Here is a 22,297-nt window from a genome sequence, read left to right on the forward strand (position 1 = left end):
CATTTGTCCACACTTCCAGGGAGAAGGGAGCTTGCAGCACAGGGCTGCTTCAGGAACACTGCTCACTGCCAGCAATTCCCAGACTCATGGCCAAATCCCTCTCACCCCTCGCCCCAGGAAACATTTCCAGGAGGAAAGGAGTGGAGTAGTCTGCACACTTTTCTCTGGTTGGGGATCTGATGCCAGCTTCTTCAGCTGTTTGATGCAGTGGCACAGATATTTTGTTTCATTAATCCTGAACCAGGCCATCTGTCACCAGTGGAACAGGTTCCAAGGATTTATAGCATAGAAACACAGTGGGTGTGAGTGCTCCCAGTCAGTTAAATGGATCTGCTTGCAGGTTTAATGGAGACTCCTTCATACTCCCCTCCCTAATGTGAGAACTAATCATGACCAGACAGAAATACAACCAAATTATCTTCAGGGCAGCTTAAAGGGGTTAACAGGAGGCAAAAGGGAGTGATTCTCTCCTCTTCCTTTTATTTTGTCTTTTACAATTCCTTTCAAAATCTTAAAGGCCTGCTGGGAGGAGCATCCTGTTTCCTCATACCTCCTTCCTAGCTCCAGATGGAACAAAAGTGATACAATATTCTCAGACTGAGTGTGTCTGGGTCACTTGCCACTGCTGTATTTTTATTCCAGAACTGGCTCCTGGAAGATTTCAGTCTACATTAAAAGAACCAGCACCAATGTATATTTTTATTGATCTATCTGTCAGCCTGTTCAGTGGTTCAGATTTTCTGTAATCCCTTATTTAGGCATGGCCACAGTAGTGAAGTTTCTGCACTTTCTGTGGCCAGCTCTTTTACAAAGTAACTCCTCATGTGCAAAGCTGTACTTACTTGGTATTGCAAGGATTGAAGTGTTTCAGATTTATTGTTTACTCTTTTACATTCAATCTCATAAAGAAGCCTAAAATACCATGGAGCTCCTGCTGGGCTATCTGGAGAAAAGGAGGCAGAATCCAAGTCTCTTCTTGAACTTGGAAGCAAGATTCTCTCCAATCTTTGGCTCCTTTTATTACCATTAAGATACAATAGCAGAGGGTATTAGAAATATCACCTTTGACATCCTACAGTACAAAATCAATTAGAGGGAAGGAAGATGAAAACACTGGAAGTGCTCCTGCTGAGCAGAATTCCCACTCTACCACCTGGTCTAACTGACCCTCAGAGAAAACAAGGGCAGCTGCATTTTGAGCCACATGAAGACAAACTACACAGCCACAACAATGCTGTTCTACATGCCAGACGAGGCACAGCTAGTTCCACTAATTATATCTTATGTTTCAACTTCTGCAAATTTCCTGTCCCTGTGTCCATCTTTTTTTAAAGAAAAGGACTAAGTGCCATAATTAGTGCAGTCAACCCTATGTTTTGAGTGCAAGTCTCACAAAGTTATGGATAAAAAGCTATATAAAATTTTTAAAGGTTTTAAAGTTCTATAAGGCTTTCCACTGTATAGAGGAAAAAGTCTGGTCGCAGTTTTTGTAGGAAGTGACAGTTTAGATTAGTTTCAGATTTAGGGAGTTCTCATTTTCACTCCCATTTCCCCTTGTTCACTTCAGCACTGTTCTGAATAATTTACTTTGGGTTTAACAGTCTTTGTGCTCTTTGTAACCTGCCCCCTCCCAGCCTGAGGAAAATTCATTATATTCACCCCTTCTGAGCTCCAAGAGCAGCAGAGCTGCTGCTGTGTTTCACTGAGATGGTGCAATGCCCTATTTGTTTTTGTAAATATTATGAAAGGGCTAAAACTGAAAAACATGGCTAAGCAGAAGAGTGCAATTAAAGCAGAGAAATAGAAGAGTACATAAGTACTGGGTTTGTGTGGCAAGGCTTTGGTGGCAGGAGGGGACTGCAGGGGTGGCTTCTGTGAGAGGCTGCTGGAAGCTTCCCTTGTGTCCAGCAGAAGCAATGGGTCCAAGTGCCTCTGTGTCAACACTCTTGAGAGGGGGAAGAAAACTGCAACAGCAACTGTAGCTAAAGAGAGGAGTGAGAATATGTGAGAGCAGAGGAGAAAGGGGCAAAGATAAGGCATGATGAACTGACCACAGACCCCATTCCCCATCCACCTGCACCAGCGGATAAAGGAAGTAAAGATTTCTGAAATAAAGTTATGCCCAGGAAGAAGGGAGGAGTAGGGGAAAGATGTTTTAAAATTTAGCAGTTTATTTTCCTTACCCTTTTCTGATTTGATTGGTAATAAATTCCCCAAGCTGAGTGTGTTTTGCCTGTGACAGTAATTGGTGAGTGATCTCCCTGTCCTTAGCTTGCTTCATAAGCCTTTTGGTTAATTTTCTCTCTCCTGTCCAGCTGTGGGAGGGTAGTGATAAAATGGCTTTGGTCTGCACCAGGTGTCTGGTAAACACACCACAATATATTAAGAGGTACTGAGATAGAGGCTTAGTCCCTGTGGAATCAACACAGAAATCAGCTACTCTTCACACTCAAATCAGCAGATTTGCTCAGCCCTTAGGTCAGTCCTTACTCCTTTCCCATGGGACAGCCTGTCAGCAGGTATAGACCACTGAAAGTCTCTGAAAAATGTCCCTAAAGAGAATCTTTTAAGTCCTGGTCTGAACAGGCTCATTTCCTAATGAAGAGTGCTTGTTTCCACATGAGGCATGATGCCCTCCAGCCTACAGTGCCCAACTCCAGGCAGTAACTACCTTTCTTTCAGAACTAAAATTATCAAGAATGTAGTTCCTAAAAGAATAAAAACAAATCTGCAGTTAAGCTGGATTTGACAGGAATGCCTTATCTGCTAAAGTCAGTTTTACAGTTTCTTATTCTGACTCCTGATTTCCCACCTCAGCTGCAAATATCTGGCAGCAAAGAGACCCTACCCAGGAACTGCCCAGGTCAAGACAAGGAGGAGCCCCAGGAGCTCTCAGACATAGGCTCTCATTGAGGAACCTGGGTATAAATCAGCACCTCACCCATACAGCGCTTTTGCAAGCCTCACTCCCCAGCCAGCTCTGCTGCTTTGAATAACTTTGAAGAGGTGTGTTCCTGTTGTACCAGTGCTCAGCTCAACAAGCCAGTGTGGGAGGGCAGAAGGTAAGTGCCACCCAGCAATCAGATCTCTGAGGGGATAGGGAGCTGTTCTCGTGCCTCCCAGGCCTGCCTGCCTTCCCTGAGCAGGGTGAAGCACGGCCAGGATTCCTTGCATCAGCCTGGCTGGGAACAGAGAAAGCTCCCACTGATTTTAGGCACAGGGAAGGTGTGCCCCAGCTGTGGCTGCAGGGAGGAGTGTACCAGGGTGCCTGGGAAGTAGGACACATGGTAACAACAGGAATTATTAGAAAAATGGTAAAGAATTGCTTTTGGTCTTTTGGGTGGGCAGTTGCTGACTTCAGTGAAGAAGTGTTGCATGTATTGTACACACAAGCACAGATCAGTTTGAAAATCAGAGCAGGAAACCCAGTGTGAGCATCCTTTCCCTCTGCTGACCCCCTGTGAGCTACTTCCACATTAGTAGAGAGAACCAAACCCTGGGTGGGGTGTGTGTGCCCAGCAGTTGTCAGCAGGCTGTCCAGAAGTAATGATCTCAGACAAAAATAGCCCTGAAAGATCTTTCCAAATATAGTCCCTCATTATTGGTGCTGTATCAGTTTCATTTCAAGCTGTGCCTGGCAGCCTCTCTTGTCCCCTTTAAGAGGACACTAACAGGCCTGAGGCACCAGGGCCTGTCTCTAAAACATGTTTGCAAAACCTCACCCTATGCACCTGGAAGAGTCCATGCTCACACCACCAATTTGAGCCAGCTGGAACCAAACTCTGTGTCACAACCTGATTTGGAGATTCACTGGTTTCAACAAAAGAGGCAAGGGAGAGTGGGATATGTAATATTTGATTTTCTTTCTCTTTTTGTCTTGGAAACCTTACTAGCTGTCATACAATGTTGGCAAAATCCTTCCATTTTACAAAGGAAGAGAACAGAAGTACCCAGCGCAGTGTCTGTGCAAAAAAAGCACAAAGCTATTGTCAGAGTGCATCCATGGACTGCTGGGAAGTGCTAAGTATGCCATGGATGCAGAGCAAGCCTGCTTAGAGACTGAGAACTGGCCATGTTTGCTTCTGAGCCATTTTAGGGAATTCATGAGGCCTGCTGGCCAAAATAAGCCATTTTAAGGGATACGAGACTGCCTTAAAACAGCAGAAGATAAATCACAGTGACTTCAAAGGAAGGCAGAGCTAGTCTGGTTTTTTTTTGGATATGAAGGCAAGTTTCTACAATGTAGCCCTTGCAGCTCCAGCACCTACAGCCTGAGCAATCCCTTCTTCTGGACAAGGGAGAGAGCCCAGAGGAGTGAGATCCACAGAGCCAGTCCCAGCAAGTGTTTGTCCTGGGAAACAGCAGGGTGTGAACTGCATTCAGACATGAAATCTCATGGTTCCTCAGCCTCCAGGGAATCACGCCCAACAAGTCCCAGTGGCTGCACACCTGACCCACCACAGATGATCAGCTTGCAGGTTGTAGGGCTCATAAATGGACAGGTGCTTCTTGTTGAGCTGAGCCACAGCCTAGGCTTGGAGGCGCTGCTAAGGGTGCCCTGTACTGGGGTCACTGATGAAAGCCCAGCTCAGGGCACAGCTGTTGCCACATACTGTGGCTCCTCAGTGGGGCCATGAAGCAGGAAGCACTGTCCTTCCCAGGATACTCCCTCTTGAACTCAAAATGCTGCTGGGGACAGTCACTGCAGGCTGCTTCCCACTGCACACACAAACATGCAACCAGAGGCAGCACCATCAGCACACAGAGTCTTCTTGTGCATGAGTACAAATCCTAAAGAGCTTGGGTACGACATTTCATGACCTGGACCTTACTTCCCATCAGGGAAAACCCAGGGAGTAGGAAGAATGAATAATACACCACATTTCTCTTGGCATCTGACCAGCATACCTGTCTCAACATGCAAACATAAACTGAAAAGCAAGAGGGGAAGGAATTGGAAATCTCATTCTCCCATTAATCTGCTATGCAACTCTAAGCAAGCAGTTAATTTCTTTGTTTCTTTTGCTGTAGCTGAGGTGTCAGACTTTTGCTCCACAAGGATGTATCAATGCATTGTCTCACTAATGCCATTAAATTGTAAAGTGTTTTCGGATATTTGGCTCCCAAAGCACTTTAGAAACGCATGATTGAATTACACCCAATTATAAACCAAAGCAGGTGATCTTGTAGAGGGAGGGATATTGCTCTGCTGGTGTTGCTCTGAGGCATTAATAGCCTACAGAGTGCTCAGGGGAAATCAAGGGGAACTGCATGTACAATTTAATTTCCACTGTCCCCTGCAAATCTTCAATTTTCAGCCTGTATTTAAACACATTTCTTGAAGTACTTAATACTTCTTGTTGCATTGACATGGGACCTCATCAGGTAAATCCCCTGGATTGTAAATGTAGCACTGTATGGCAAAATTCTTTCATGAGACCTCATTCTCAGAAAAGAGCTTATCTCCTCATTCTCCTTCAGAGTTTTTCTACCATCTCTCAGGTTTATGCAAATAAACCTTGTGACTTGCCATTTATAATGAAGACTAGGAAATCAGTTCACATCTATGTCCTGCTGGTCCTGCCTAAAGACAGCTAGGCTATCATCAAAGGAATGCAGTGCAAGGCAGAGCCAACCTTTCTCCCATTTACAACTCTTACACTTGCCTACATGCACAGAAATTACTGAAGTCATTTCAGGCTCTGTAGAATCCAGGCCTGGAGCACTTCCATACAAGAACACAACTGCAGCCATGTAACTGGAAGTGCTTTTTCTCAGCTGAACATGTAGCCAAAATAACACACCTATGGTCTAATCCATCAGGAAAGGCTGATTGGGAAATACAAATAGACAATTTGACACCTCATTACTCCTTTTAGTGTGCCACTCATTCTGTCAACTTAATGTGGTGTCCATTACTCTTCATGGGATCAGAAGACTCATAGCAGCATGTGGATAGGCTTCTGAAGATATAGTTGCCTAATCTAGTAATATATATTAATATATATATTTTTATATTACTATATTGTTCATTGCACCAGGCACAGGCCAATCCAAAAACGTTGTCTTTGATCTCACCATTTAGAGTCCCTGCATTCTGCAGTTCCCAGACTGGGCAGAAGCATCACTTACCATTTTGCCTTGATGAGCTGGGCCATGCTCAGTTATGTTTGGGAGCACTGCTGATTAGATGTCCATGTTATGATTAGGCACGTGTAGGGAGCAACTGAACAAAGAAGATGACATTTACCTGACAAGATGACCTCTAAATGCTTAATTTAATGTGCTTTCTGGGACTTCTGGTCCAGAAAGACTGTCACACAGACTCCTCTGTGCCACAGATTTCTTTGCTTCTCATTTAGGGAACAGATCCCTGTCAGACTGAAATGTGCTACAAGAAAAATGACTTGTAACACCAATTTTCTGTTGTGTCAAGACATGATAATATCACCCTCTGAGCACACACATGTCCTGAATTTTAATTTAAACAGCACCTGTATAAAGTGCTATGGCTACATACACATCTAGTAAAAGGAAGCCTGGTCTTGAAGAGATTGCCAAATGGAAGGGATAGAAGAGGAGGTGTTCTTGTATCTAATCCCCAGGTGAGCACCTGAGGTGCAAAGCAGGTCAGTGACATACCCATGGCCACACAGGGAGCCCAAGCTTAACCCCAAGTCTTGTGCTTACCTCTGTGTCTGGAGATGTTCCATTGCTCCTGGGAATTCAGAGGGTCAGTGTCCCCAGTGTCATTGCAGATAGTGACTCAGAAGAAGCATTTCCTCCCTGGAGTGGGCCTGTGACAGTGTATTTATTGCTGCAGACCTTCTCTGTGCCTGTGAACCACGTGCCAGTACTGACATCCCATTGCAGGACACCATAATACATCTCCTAGTTGTCTTCTGCATCTGAGCTGTGGTCTAGGGCCATGGTTCTGGGACTCCTTCAGCCAGCTGCAGATTACTGGGTGGTCAGGGAAAGCTAAGAAATAATGAGCTATTTAAGCACTACTTTATTCTGTTTGGCTCCCTCCCTCTGTCCTTTTCTGGGGCAAAAATATTTCACTTCCAAAGTCTCTGTGTATCTAGGAGAGTACTTCCTTCATTGATTTCTTCTACCCTGAGCAACCTGAGGGCCAATTTGTACTGTGTAATTACCTTCTGATGAAAAGATAAGGCTGTTACTTTTGAAAAGCATTCTCTGAAAGGATGATAAGTACAAGGTCAGTAACCCTAGCAGATCATTACAGTAATAGAAGTCTCTCTGAGGACCCAAGCCAGCCTCCCTCCACTTGGCTGGCACTGACCCACTGGCAGTGAAAATGATGTCACCACATTGCTGAGGGGACAGACAGTGTTGAGTCAGTGCTGTTATGGGGATTTGCCTGTTGAAACAATGACACGAAAAACAAGGTAGCACTGGGAGTGTCTGGAGCGATTACTGCTTCACCCTTTCCCTCCACATTGAACAGAGTAAACAAAGCCTCAGCAGTACCATCCTTATTCCTTGGCTCTGAGCCATACTGCTCCAGGCTCCAGCAAACTTGAAGGAGAGAGTTGGGAAACACAATGAAGGAGAAGGAAAGTCTTTTCTGACCAGAGTCTTTCTCCACTTGACTGGAAACATTCTGGATTGCTCCCGTGGCCTTTTTTTGGATAAAGAGTTGTATAATTGGAAGCATCTATTTTTTTTTTTTTTTAACAGAAAAAAACCCCAGCCTTCCTAACCCTAGTACTGATGTAGAAATTGTGTGTGATTTCCATAAGCACAAGAGTACCTCCTGTCAGCACCCCATGGTGATGGAATTTTCTCTACACTGTACCTGCAGCTTGCATGTTAATGTTGTAAAGGACATCTCTGCAGATTTTCTTGAGGGTAATGTGAAAACAGGTCAGAAGCAAATCTCTTGGTGCTGTGGATCAGGACTGGGAATGGTTCTTGTCCTCCCTCTTTTTGCCACACCACTGTGGCAAACTGCAACTGTGAAGTTCTGCTTCCTGGCTTGGGCAGCAACACAAACAATCCCCATCTTTGAGCACAACAGGGATGTCTGTGGTTACAGGAGCTACCTGTATGGAATCAGCCCAATAGAAAAAACATTTCAAGGACACCAATGCTGGAGATTTCAATCTGCAAAGGCAATGGCAGGCCTTTGTCCCCAGCAAAGTGCACAGTTGGCGTGGCCTGGGAGATTCCACATAACCTCATACTACAGTTCATTAGTTTGATCACCTTGGAAGCTGACGGAAAACAGCTGGTGTGGTACAGATCAACTCATACAATTTAAACTGAGAGGTACTTTCTTACAGTGAGGCTCATTTTGCAAGGTCCTGTGGAGCCTGCGCTCATGTAGTGGTCTAGGATTAAAAAAAAAAGGAAAGCATATAAATTGCTGTTAGCATCTATAAAAATGAAATCAACATCCACATCAATATAAATTGTACCTCAAACAGGACAGTGTTGGGACCTCAAGCACTGTCTTTACGACCCTAGGTCACTCAAGGTTTAATCAAGAATGATTTCTCTTCACCTAACATGAAATGTAGTTCAATGCTTGAAAAATTCTGCTGCTCATGGTGAATCACAGAGCCTCCCCAATGTTTTATGGTTTGTTGAGCACTGCTGCTCCACCTGTGAGGGGCTGGGTTGTGCAGCTGAGAAACCTTTTGTGTGCACAGAAGTCCCTCTATCACCAGAGGGTGACCTATAAAAAGGCTTGCCATAAAAGCACTGAGCAGTTATGGAGGACTTTGTGAACCTGAACATCTGCATGACTTTTCTCCAATAGTCAACCCTGAAACCAGAGTGACAGCTTGTGATAAAGGCTAAAGGACAGCTCCAGGCCCCAAACCCTGCAGCTATATTTCACCAGATGCCTAAGAAAACACTAATTGCAGGGTTCTTGCTCTGACAAGACACAACACAGAAGCTCACAGAAAAGATGTGCAAAGGCATGGTGCTGTCCCAGCACAAACCACCATGTGGCTCTTCAGCCTCACAGTCAGATCAAACCTGGGCAGTCAGGAATAAAAGAAAACAGAGAGAGAGAGAGAAACATTAAAATAAGAGTGTGATATTGCACAGAAAAGCAAAGCCATTCTTCAGCCTGTTGAGTCACATCAGAGACTGTAAGAAGAACCCTTCAGACTATTGCAGCAAAAAGCACTACATGTAAGGGTTAAAATGTTGTCAGCTCTGCTCCCAACAGTTGTGAAACCACAAGGAAAAACATCAATGCAATCCATTGCTTTCTCATGAGCACCTACTCAGGACAATTTCATGTGAGGTGGGTGGAACAGGAATATTTTAAAATATTGTAAAAAACGCAGCAAAAAAGTGTAGTTTACATGCAATACATGAATGAGAACAAAATAAAGGAAAAAGCAGCTTTAATGCCTCATTTGATGATTTTACTGTCCAAATTCTGCCACAAGCAGTTTTTGTATAATGTCTACTTCTTACAGGACTCCTCATACTCTTCAGCACAGTACTTCATGTTGCCATGCCACACCAGAGGAGTTTGTCTGGAGCCTACAGTCTCTCTGGGATTTTTTGCTGTTTATTTGATGATACAGTAACAAAGCCATGCCCAACGGATGGGTTGTGCAATTCCAAAGTGGAGACAGAAGAGAAATGACCATTTTTCATATTGGCCACCTGGATGTTGCCTTATGAGACTTCCTCAGTGAAACCTGGAAGTCCTTCTGCTCTACTCATGAATCACCTGTTCCTGCTGGCCTTACTGCTGTTGAGGACAGCCAGAACAATGCTTTGTCACCTGGGAGTATCTTAGACAAAAAGCCTGAATTTTCTAATTAATAATTAAGCAAACAAGTTCTAAACAATAAAGACTTAAATACTTTGCTACCTTAATTAGTAAGGTAGCTGGGGATTTCATGGCAGGTCATTCTCATTCACATCTTCATTCTCAAGACATAATTAGTGTACTTGAAGCATGACCTCTGCCAATATTACTTCAGCTTTTGGTTCCAGAAGGCTGAGTGCTCACTGAGGGCCTGAAAGGATTATAATCCTGTCTCAGTAACACCCCATATTTACAGCAAATGGCTCTTTCAAACATGATGGTTTGTGTACTGTAGCATCAAAAGTGTCCTAACTCAGAATACTGAATCCATGTCAGGAGCCAGAGAATCTTCCAACAGTGACCTCTGTAACCACATGTGAGGTGTGATGTAAGAAGTCATGTGGTGGAAAAAAACAACTATTACACCATTATACCTGACACAGTCATTCAGGGGACAGCTTAGCAAGAAGGAGGGCAGAATTATTTAAATTTGCCTCAAGGATTGCACAACCTTGTGCTGCTCTCCATCTCCTCTCAGAACCTCTGAAAAATGAACAAAACCCAGCCAAGCTGTGATGATAAATGCTTTTTTTGGTGGAAGATTAATTTGATAAAACTTTACAAAATGTGGTATGTGTTAAAAACAAAAGAAAGTAACAGCTGACAGATAGGAGCTCCAGCTAGATGGATACCACAGGTCTTACCTGAAGGTGATATTGCTAGAATTCCTTCCTCTAACAGTGCTGCTTCTCACGTACCAGCTTCACTCATGGCTTGGGTTCAGAAGCAGTATTTGTCTGTAAGTGGTACTAGAGATAGGGATCTTGGCGCATTTTTTCTGCTTTTTGGTGTCTTCAACTCATGTTTCTCATGTGTATCCTGACAGAGCATCTCCACAGTCTGGTTCCCTGCCAGGCTAAGCCAAGGCTGGAGTTGAAAAATCCACCACCTTCATCAGTTCTGAAGGCTCTGTGACAGCAGGAGAGTCCACAGCTTGTAGGTGTGAATACAGAGCTGGTCCCATCTCAGGATGCCAAACCTGCAGGGTTTTGGGGATAAAATGAGCCTTAGGAAACACAGAGCAAATTCTGTCCAGCAAAGCAATGTGGTTCCTAACGTGGCACATAATGGAGACACTGTTTCAAGGTTGGCAATTAAAAAAAAACAAACCTCAAACATTCTGGCACAGAATCATCTGGAATCTGCTATGAGCACTGCCCACCACTCATTTTCCACATATGCTTAGAAGAGGTGTTTAGCATTAGAGGTTTGCTTCTGTCTCTTCCTAGCTGGCTGGTGAGCTCTGCAGTACATTTCCTACAACCTGTTTTCTATGACTTTGAGTCCCTTGTGTCTCTTCTTGTTTAATAATTCCCTCCTACAGTCCTGTGGGAAGTAGTCAGGTGATGTGTGGACTGGGATTAGGGAATGTGCTTACTGACTTGCAAGATCCTATTAACGCTATTCAAGTTTATTTGCCAAAGATTACAGTACCCCTGATTATTAGTAATTTTAAAAAATACAGATTGTTGTACCTTGCTATTTGCTCTTTAGCCCACTTTGCAGCAGCCTCCATTATATATGAGAAGAGCAAAAGATGAACTGTTAAAAAAATCTGTATGTTTTCAATCAAAAGAACAGAGAGTTGTGTATCCAAATACAAGTTCTGCTCTGAAATTCTCAGCTAAAATGCAGCAACCTTCCCCTGGCACCAGGAAAGTCATCCAGTGCAGCATGCCATAACAAACTTGATGCTAATGGTTTTTATACAAGGCTCTCACTTGAGCACAGGGGTCATAAGGAATACAGTGCATATGGACAGAGAATATTCTCCTCTCCTAAGCCTAATGTGAGATAATGCAAGTCTTCAAAGAGGAAAAGAATCATAGCTCCAGGCTTTAAATTGGTTTTCTGTTATCTTCTGATGTAAGAGAGCATGAATGCTTTCCCATCTGAGTAACTATTTGACCTCAAGGCTTTCATCTACTACATAGAATTCTCTGTTTTTTTACCTATGCTGGCTTCCATACTTGGCCATTTTTTTTCTGAATTATGTGCAGCTACTAAGGCCCACTTCAGTATCTATTACAGGATTCCATCAATAGTTTAGGCTAATTACTTATGGCATCTAACAGTCTTTTGTTTGTAAAATGCTTTAGTCATATAGAGAAAGAAGTCTCTGTAACTGGCACAAAATAAATTCTGCCCATTTGAGCATTTCTGAGGCTACTGTAATCCTTTGGTGTTTTGATCAGTGATCCTTTGGTGATATTGATCAGTTCAGAACTAGGCACAGGTTCTTTACTACAAAAAAAAAATCTAGTATTAAAAATGTAAGCAGCTTTCATGAATCTCATGGGAGTTTTCTCTTCTTTTAAAAGGGTTGATGAGCACAATAACATATGACAAATTATATTATTGGTCATACATTAAGGTCTTTGGCAACCTCAATGTGAACCTTAAATACCAAAGCTACCTACACCTCAGAATATCTTAATCACATTGATCTCTGCTGTTTGCAGATACTTAATTCCTCCCAGCTGGGAATCTCTGTGTCCTTTTTTAATAGTTACATAGGGATCACTAATTTATTTTTTCATTGCTTTTGGACTGAGATAAGCCAAGATGAAAATGAGAGGGAGAGACAGAGAAATAAAACCCAAGAGATGGCTTATCATCCTCCGAGGCCCAGCCTGTCCCTGAGCAGTGACTGGCAGCCCCCAGCCAATTCTTCCCAGTTTATACACTGAACATGATAGTCTATAAGAATATCCCTCTGGCCAGGTTGGGCCAGCTGTCCTGACCATGCTCCCTCCCAGCTTGTTGAGCACCTGCTCACTGGCAGAGCATGGGAAACTGAGTAGTCCTTTAATAAGAGAAAACACTACTTAGCTACAAAATCCAAAACAGTGTTGTACGAGTTACTAAGAATAAAATTAACTTTATCTCAGCAGAAACCAGGACAGTACCATGAGTGATTGCAATTTAATTAATGAGAAATCCCAACATTTTGGATGAGACAGAGGAAAGAATCCAAGAAAGAACCAAAATATTAGCAGAAAAAGAAGAGCAACAGTCTCGTTAGTCAGATGCTGCTGCTGCTGAGGGGAACACTCCCATGTGTTGCACAAGCTGTGATAAGCATGGATCATACGGTTGCTATCTGATGGATACAACAAAATCAGCCATTTGTTCAAGTCAGTTCTGGTCCAATTGAGGAAAAAGCAGTCAAAATTAGACACCCAAACCCATTGGTGTGACTTTCAGAGGTGCTGAATGTTCTGGCCTCTTGTTGTTGCTTGTGAATAACAAGCCACAAGCAACTTTTGTGAGATACTTCTCTTAGAGGCTCTACACAGAGGGAACTCAAACTAGCACAGAACAATCACAACTTATTGACTCCAAATTGTGTGCATGTGTTATATTTTTATGTATAAAGAAATATAAGTATGTATAGCAGGAAGTCAAGGAGGGGCAACCTGTATGTTTAGATTTACTCACGATCACAACCCTTTTCTAATAACTATTTCTTTGCCACCTTCTTCGCTTGGTCACTTCAAATGTTTAGACGTTTCAGTTATTGCACTTACTCTGAAAATGAGCTCTTTGTGCTGTGCATTACAGAGTAGCTCAGAAATGTCTTCCCTTTTTTATAGGAAGTTTGAACAAAAAATACAAAGCTTTAGATGAAAAATTATATATATATTGCTTGAAATTGATGTTTTTCTTTCTTAAATGTTTCAATAGCCCAGACTTGCTGTTTGCCTTGCATATCCTGTGATGCACTCTGGCCTTGGGAATTGCACTAGAAATTTGCTGTCATTGGGGATCAAATATAGGAACAAAATGTCTCACAGGATAGTCTGAGCTGGTACTTTTAAAGCTCATCTAGTCCAATCCCCCTGCAATAAAAAGAGACAATTTACACTAGATCAGGTACCTGAACTGTAACTCCCAGAAGATAGTTCAGTAGTGTTTTCTAGCTAAATTAGTTTTTCACAGAATGGTTTTGTTTGGAAGAAACCTCAAGATCATTTCCTTCCAATCCTCTGCCATGAGCAGGGACATCTCCCAGTAGACCAGGTTGCTCCAGGGATGGAGCAACCACAGCTTCTTGGGGCAATCAGTGCCTCACCACCCTCGCAGTATGGAATTTCTTCCTAATGTTAATCCAAACATACCCTTGAAGCCATTGGCCCTTTTTCTATCACAACATTCCTCTGCAGACAGTGATTTTTTCAGATTCAGCACAATGGCTCCACTGTATTTTCTCACCAAGATTTTGGCTTTAATGCAGTTCTGGCTTTCTCCAACACCATGTTTTCTTCCTCTGTCTCCTCCATACTGTTCTTGATGTGACTTTGGGCCTTGGCTTTGCCTTGGAAGGGACCCTGATGCTTGCAGTGTTCTTGGTTCTTCACAGTGACACTGTGTGTTGCAAAAATCTCGAGGACAGATTCTTCAGTAATTGGAGAATCTGGAAAGAACAGAAGACATTTGAAGGCTGCAGCTGCAAATATAACTTGACACCTATCCTGTATCTGCGAGTTCCCAGAAAAAGTGGTGCAAAACTGGGCCTCTCATACACTCCTTTGTGTTTTTACTATCAGAATTTGGTATTTTGGGAAAGTCTTCAGGGACACTTAAAATTTTCACTTATGCTTTGATTGATCATGCTTTGATCCAGCTGATTTAGTTCTGTTTCTTATACAATGAGTCGCCTGCCCTCCTTTAGTTGTTCACCTCAGCAGAAAAAGAGGGAGCTCTGGGAAGTAGCAAATCCCAAGCTCCTCACTTTCCCAGGACCTGGAGATTTGATTCCAGGCAGTTTCTTGGATTTGTAAAGCATCTTTCTGCTGTTCTTCCCTAAAGTCCCATGGGGATATATACCTAAGATCACAATAATGATAGTAGAATCAAAGTTAGTAAAGAAAATGCTCCCTCATTTTTAGCAGAGTAATATGGGGACATGACAAGGATGTCTTCCACATGGTAATAAAACCCAAAACAAACAGGTTCCCATTGTCATCTTATTGCAGAGGTCCCATGCTGTTGTCTCCTCATCACAAAAGTTTCATACCTTCTGGGTGTTTTCCTGTGGTCAGCTCCTCAGAGCACTGACTCCAGGTCCCCTCTCAACCAGCCACCCCACTCTTTTATAGCACTCTTCTTCTCACTGCTTACAGCTGTGCCCTGGTAAAGTCAGGCCTGTTCCTAATCTTTGCTAATTGGCCCAGCTGCAACTCCTTAGGGGTAACATTACTTTCTACGCTATCTTTATTTTCTTATATTCTATCCCCCTACATGTTCCCAGTACCTGAAGGGAGCCTACAAGAGAGATGGGAGAAAATATTCACTAGTGCATGTAGTGTCAGGACAAGGGATAAAGGCTTCAGACTGAAAGAGAGTAGGTTTAGATTAGATATTATGGAGACATTCTTTACTGTGAGAGTGGTGAGGCACTGGCACAGGTTGCCCAGAGAAGCTGTGGATATCCCACCCTTGACAGTGTTCAATGCCACAAGAAGGATGTGGGCTCTGAGCTGTCTAGTGAAAGATTGGAACTGGATGATTTTTAAGGTCCCCTTCCAACCTGAGCTATTCCATGATTCTAAACATATTTGTTGATTTTTCTTCATTTTTGTCACACGTCTATTTTTAGAAACCACATTCTCTGCTGATACTCAGGACAACCAGCTCTCCCCATACCAAAGCTTTGCTGTGGGTGTATTTTCACTGCAGCACAGTGTGATAGCCATTCAGTGGGGCACACACAGCACCCGTACTCCCGTGTGTCCCGCCTGTGGTTTTATCCTGCTGCCCTGATCCAGCCTGCAGAGGAGGCTTTTTGCCACGCCGAACGCCCATCTGGCGCCATCTGCCTGCCATACACACATCTTCTAGTCATCATTTCAGAAAAGCTGCTTGGCTTGTTGTTCATGACATCAGCCTTTGAAGCAAAAGGCTCAGGCCGAAATTCTTGACTTATCGACTTAAAAGCAACAGTGGGACTGTTCCATTGTCTCCCCTCGGGAAACAAAGAAGCAGCAGGAAGAGGTTTGGCTTGTGCACACAGATAAGCCTGTAAAATGCCACTGGCCAGGGTGAGGAGCCCTGGTGAAGTACTGATTCTGCAGGTGTTAGTGCACGCCTGGTAAAGAGCAGGAAGGGCACAGGGTGGCTACATCCACTAGCAAGTCTGACCCCTGCTCCTCTCCCAGGTGGTCAGTGATGAGTTTATGGGTGGTTCCCTGCTTCACTATCCAAATCCTTTCCAAGCCTGTCACCCAGCAAAAAGACTGAGGTGGGAAACAACACAGACTACAACAAACAGAATTTCCAGCCATGCCCCTGAATTCTGTGATCAGAGTTTCCTGCCCTAAGATGTCTAAGCTGTCAGGATTTTTGGCTCCTACTCAGGTAAAGTGATCCCTGGACAAAATGAATTCAGTATTTCATGGATCTATGCATCTGGCTAGAGGAGCCACATGGTATTATGTGCTGAAGGGTGTGCATTCACATGCAGAGGATACATTTAGTGATTACTCTGGAAATCAGAGACCACGAGAGGGAGAAGAGTGGGTGGTGAGAAGCCAACCTTGTGGGAAAGAGTGTGAGCCTGCAGGCTGAGAAAATGGGTTAGCAAATGTGAAAGCATCTTCACAGGAGACTGCAAAGGAAATTTTGACAAAGCCAAGATTCAAAGCCAAGATCAAAAGCCAAAACTTAGTAAGACTGAGACAGTAGTAGTGTGGGAAGGATACGATCTGTTCTTGTCTGATCTGTCCATCTGTTTGTCCTCAGTTAGAAGCCCTTTATCAACACCATGGCAAGTCCCATTAAGGTTTTGCAGCCTTTCCTTATACTGATCATCCCATGGGCATTTTACCGATTTGCCTTCTTGAGCCATATTCCTCCCACCTTTGCATCATTTAGGACAACACAGATTGTCAGGATCCCCAATTAAAAATATGAATGTTGCAGGCTTTATGGTTGCAAATGCCATAGAATAGCTCAAGCTGAAAGGGACCTATAAGGATAATTGATTTCAATTATCTGCTCCTTGCAGGACTGCCCAAAACTTAACCATATGACTAAACATCAACCAGACACTCCTTAAACTCTGACAGGTTTGGTACTGTGTGTCTGGAAAAAATCACAGTGTAAGCATATGAACAAAAAACTGCTCAGAATTGTCAGCTGAGCACTTCAAACACCAAGAAGGTGTTGAACAGCAAGGAGACCTCCTAACAAAATGGGCAGATCACAGGATGAAAGCGGTTTAGTAAATTGGAAGAAATCCTATGAAGAAAGGGGGATGGAAAAAGGCTGTTCCTAAGTAGTTTTTCCCTCCTCTTTTTTGTGTGTTCACTGAAGGGAATGCAGCTATAGGAATCCAAAAGCAGAAGAGTGCCCCTTGGCACTGCTCCATTCTCATAGCTGGTACAGAGGAGCTAGCACAACAGCCAAACACTCCCTCTACTGCCTACACAATATTTTTGTATGAACTCTGATGGACAAAGATGAATCAGTAACTAAGACTACAATTCCAGCATGCACAGGAGTCAGAGCAGCTCAGACACAGCTTCCAGGTTAGCTGTGCCACAGAAGTGGTTTCTGTCACACAGGAATGACCAGGGATGGCCCCTGCCCTGCACTGTCCCATCAGACCACCCTGGTCATGGCCCACGGGAGGCACTCAGACCCCAGGCCTGGTACCCATCCTGCAGCAGCCTGACACAGAAAATGTAGGATCAGCCCCACAGAGACAATTTAGGAGTGGGCACTAGGGTAGATCCATCCTCCATGTGAGAAAATCTGCCTGCCCTCAGTGCTGAGCTTCTTTTGGCCCCTGAAGTTTCCTTCCTACCATACCACCAAGAGAATGATCAGCAATTACTGAACTCGTGAAGGATGCACTGCTGTCATTTTATCCTCCTCCTGTGTAGGCAGTTTCAAAATGGTCTTAAAATACTTTTAATAGAAAGCAGCTGGGCATAGTTCAAAGCTGGTCCACATCTAGCAGAAGTCATCTCAAAGCCAATAAAATCCACAGCCTAACTTTGAAATTCTCCTCCAGCCTATGGTGAGACCGTGAAGCTAAACTTTCCAACTTTTCTTCCTGGTTTTCTTAACAGCTGCATGTATTTCTGTAAAGATCATAGACTAAGGTTTACAGCATAAGTAATGCTACTGCAAAATTAATTCACAAAACAAATGTGATATTAAACATTTACCAGTCTCCTGTTGTGCTGCTGGTCCTCAGCAGACTGCAGTCAAGTCCAAGTCCCATGGGTCACTTTAAAGAATCAGGATAAGAATTCATTAGGGCAATCCTGACTAAAATAAAACATGCAATACATTTTATTAGCCTGGTTTAGGTGACAGGTGTAAGGACTTAAATTAAAGATTTACTGCTTTATACTTCTACCACTTCATACAGCAAAAAAATTCTTCATTATTACCCTCATACTACCCACAGAAGGTACAGACTAACAAAAAGACTGCAGATCAGTGTTATTTTACAAGGTGTCACAGTGTTTATTTTCCTAGGTGTTCCAGCACTGCTCCACTGGAGAGTTTCACACTGAAAAACAGTGTAAAGACTAAATATTCCTCCTCCCCTTCCTCTCTTGAGTCATCCCCACTTACCTCCCACAGCTACACTGGCACTGCTGTACTGCTCATTGGGGTCACTGTCTCGTGTACCCTGTGATCACTGTGCAACCTCCCCAGTCACTCAGCCCAGCTGCATGAAATGGTAAGCTCTGCTGTCTCCCCTTCTTGCCTCCTGGTCTACTCAGGAGATCTCTCTATCACTCATCCATTTTTCATCGCCTTCAGGGTGACACCTTCAGGAGTTAGCACACACTCCAGGCAGGCTTTTCCCTTCCTCTTCACTTGGGTGTTTTGAGATTGCTGACAAACTGAATTGGAATCCCTGGGAAGTGGGAAGGGATGGGCAAGAAAAACACTAGCAAGTACATTAGGTATCAAAACAGGTGTTTTTGTCCTTGTAGGATATAACATGGGTTCCCCTGTGCAAGAGAGATTCCAGGCTTGGGACTTTACTTGCAGTGTGCAAAAGAGGTCTTGATGCTCCTCTGCTTGCCTGTCACACTAGCTTTACAAGACTGTGTATTCCAATTTTGTCAGCCCAAGCTCTGGGGTTTTGTGTTTTTGCTTTATGAATTTTGCAGCTCAAATCTTGCTGTCTCTCATGTGATCCACCCACTGTGCAACAATGTTTACTTTCCATCACTTATGATCAATGAAGAGCAGAGTGTTCTGTACTAGACCTCCAGTCTCAACACCCAAGCCTTTTAAGTAACTGGGCTCAACACCCTTCATTTTCACAATGTGGGCCAATCCATCATCAGTTGAATCATCATTCATACTTGTCATCCCACTTTGACTCTTTCTCATTGAACTTCTAAGTGAAGCTTTGCACTTTCTTTACTAGAGAGATTCCAAGCACTTCTGTCTGTTGTTCACTTTTAATGATCCCAGTTCTGTCAGGAGTTAAGGAACACACCTGTTAAATTACCAAAAAGACAAACATTCAAAATAGACAAATGACAAGCAGTCTGTTATTTTTCATTCTTTATATCCAAATTCTTACACTACACAGCAAAATGTCAGTGAAATACTTTTGATTTCTGGATTGCTAGCAGAAAGACAAATTCACTCCTTCAACTTCAGTAGAAATTAAGCTAACTATAGCTCATAATGCTCACTAAAATTTGCACATAGTCCTATAAAGCTGTTTACCAACAGACACACAGCTTTTCTGTTCTGTTCTTCTGTCCCAGCTCTGCTCTTTTTTCTCTCCTTGTCATTGTAAACTAAATGGTTTCAGGCAGTTGCAGGTGACACCTGCAAGCATACCTGGAACCATTTGACAAGTTGAAGGATGACTGCCATATTACTGCTTTACCTGCCAAGAATGCTGCGGTGCCTGGCACAGGATCACTATTTGTTCAAGTAAGGTAATCTGCCACACTACCAAACAGCTTGTACCCAAGACCTGCCTAGGACTTAATCAAAAAGATAAGTATTATACTTAAAAGATGATGCTAATGGCAAGCTCATCTTGAAGAGATGGTCCTGCTGTAATAAAAGGTAAGGCAGGCAGGCAGCATCACTGTTACTCAACCCTGATCAGAAGCTAGCTTGCTGCATAAAATGCAGTTGGTTTTCTTTCAAAAAGCAAGCACACATTTGTTTGGTCATAGGAAGCACATGCAGATGAAAAAAAGATCATTCTCATTATGCCCAGGCCCATCCACTCACTCCAGTGAGTGCAAGAGTGTTTGGGCAAATTTCACTTGCGCTAAAAGGGCAATGCCAAGGTGCATTTTATCAGTCCCATCTTCTTGACTAAAACTGGTCCAAATTCAGTGGTGACTCACACCCCTTCCACACTGACGTCACTGAAGAATTTGGCTTATTATGTGTAATAACCAGGCTTCAAACTGAAATCTGCTCTCTCTTGAAAGGTGTTTTCATATGGATGCTCTGGTAATTGCAGGTTGGTTTATGACTTGTACAAGTTAGACTTCTGTTCAAGCCAAAAAAGACTAGTGAATCATGAATGTTGTAGAGACATGTAAGAAAAGATAGCTACAGTTTGGTCCACCAATTCTGACCCTCAAATGTTTGTCTGCAGTTGATGTTGACATCGTACAAAGAACCTCACAGGTTTGAGAACAAACATTACCTATCACTCTCTGCACAACAGTTTCCTGTCAGCCACAGAAGGCTGTAGGTGCCTAAGTCTGCCCCATTCCCACTGGAGATGCACGGTGTACATTTCAAACACTTTGTGGGTTTTTTTTTTTCAGGGAACACAAAGACTCCCCTCCATAATAAGCACAATGCTTGCACCTTGAAAACATCCTTCTTCTTGTGCAGTGGGCTCAGAGGGCAAGAGCCATGGAGCTCAAAGCCTGCAGGGGGTAGGTTCTTCCATCCTGCTTCACCTCCCTCTCCTTGCAGCAAATCTGCCCTTTGCCTAACTCCAGAACTCTTACAAGCTTGGTTGTTAGTAACTGGCCTAGCAATAGTGAAGCCAGACCTCTAGAGCTTATCTTTAGTCATAATCAAAGGTGTTGTGCAGATGGCATCAGTGTAGGTACAGAACACTGCAGACTTGTAGTTATCTGTGTCATCTCAGGAGCAGCATTCAAATTGGAAAGAGAAAAAAAAAAACATAGGGGAACAGTAAACAGAACCTCCCAGTAGGCTGGGGTGGTAGGGAATGGGTATGACAAATGTATTAGTGAAGTCCTGTTTTTATTTGTGTTTATATCAGTGTTCTTTTTAATCACAAAAGAAAATCACCTGTTGAAAATCCAGAATCTCTGAGGGCAGAAATTTTAAGGCAAAATCCAATTCCCCCTCATCCCTAAAGGTTCCTGACAGCCCTCTTAAAACCCCAGAAACAGACAGAAGTCTTTCCACTGCTAGTGATGTATTTTGGATCAGGTGCATTCTTGGCCTAAGGCAGAAAAATTGATGCCACCTTTCTTCTCAGAGACATCCCTTTATTCTGATGCTCTGCAATGGCAGTGTGTATTCCCCCTGCACTGCATGAGGAATACACAGACCAGAGAAGGGGAATGGAAGCTGTTGGATTGAAGACTCTGAAGTACTGTAGGAAGAGTTTGACTTGGCCTGACTGGCAGATTTGCAAGCAAAGGACTGCCTGAGGGAAGAGGTGAATTAGGGTAAGCTAAGAATTAAGGAAAGAGGAGAGAGAGGGACAGAGCAAGGGAAGGAAAAGAACAGGAAGGGCAGTACTTCCACAACCTCGGGTATCACAAATTAAACAGGAATGAACTGGGATATGTGTCCTGAATAATACTCTGAATTACTAAGGTTTAACATTGGTTTTACCTGAATGACACTTGAAGGAAGGACATGGACCTGTTGGAGCAAGTTCAGAGAAGGCCACCAAGTTAATTAGGGGGATGGAGCACCTCTCCTATGAGAAAAAGCTGAGACAATTTGGATTGTTCAGCCAACAGAAGGCTTTGGAGTGACCTAATTGTGGCCTTCCAGTGCCTGAAGGGAGCCTACAAGAAAGATGAGGTAAGATTATTTACAAGGGCAGTAGTATAGTTACAGGACAAAGGGGATTGGCTTCACACTGAAAGAGAGTAGGTTTAGATCAGATATTAGGAAAAACTTCTTTCCTGGGAGGGTGGTGAGGCACTGGCACAGGTGCCCAGAGAAGCTGTGGATGCCCCATCCCTGGCAGTGTCCAAGGCCAGGTTGGATGGGGCTCTGAGTAACCTGGGATAGGGCAAGGTGTCCCGGCCCATGGCAGAGGGTTGAACTGGATGATCTTTAATGTCCCTTCCAACCCAGACCATTCTATGATTCTATGACAGACAAGAGGAATTAGGGCCTCACTACTCTAAACACAAAACTAAGTAGCAAAATTAACCCACTCTCTTTTTCCCATGTTTCTTTAGGGCTTGGTTTGCT

Source organism: Ammospiza nelsoni, chromosome 6 (assembly GCF_027579445.1).
Source record: "Ammospiza nelsoni isolate bAmmNel1 chromosome 6, bAmmNel1.pri, whole genome shotgun sequence".
Lineage (NCBI taxonomy): Eukaryota > Metazoa > Chordata > Aves > Passeriformes > Passerellidae > Ammospiza > Ammospiza nelsoni.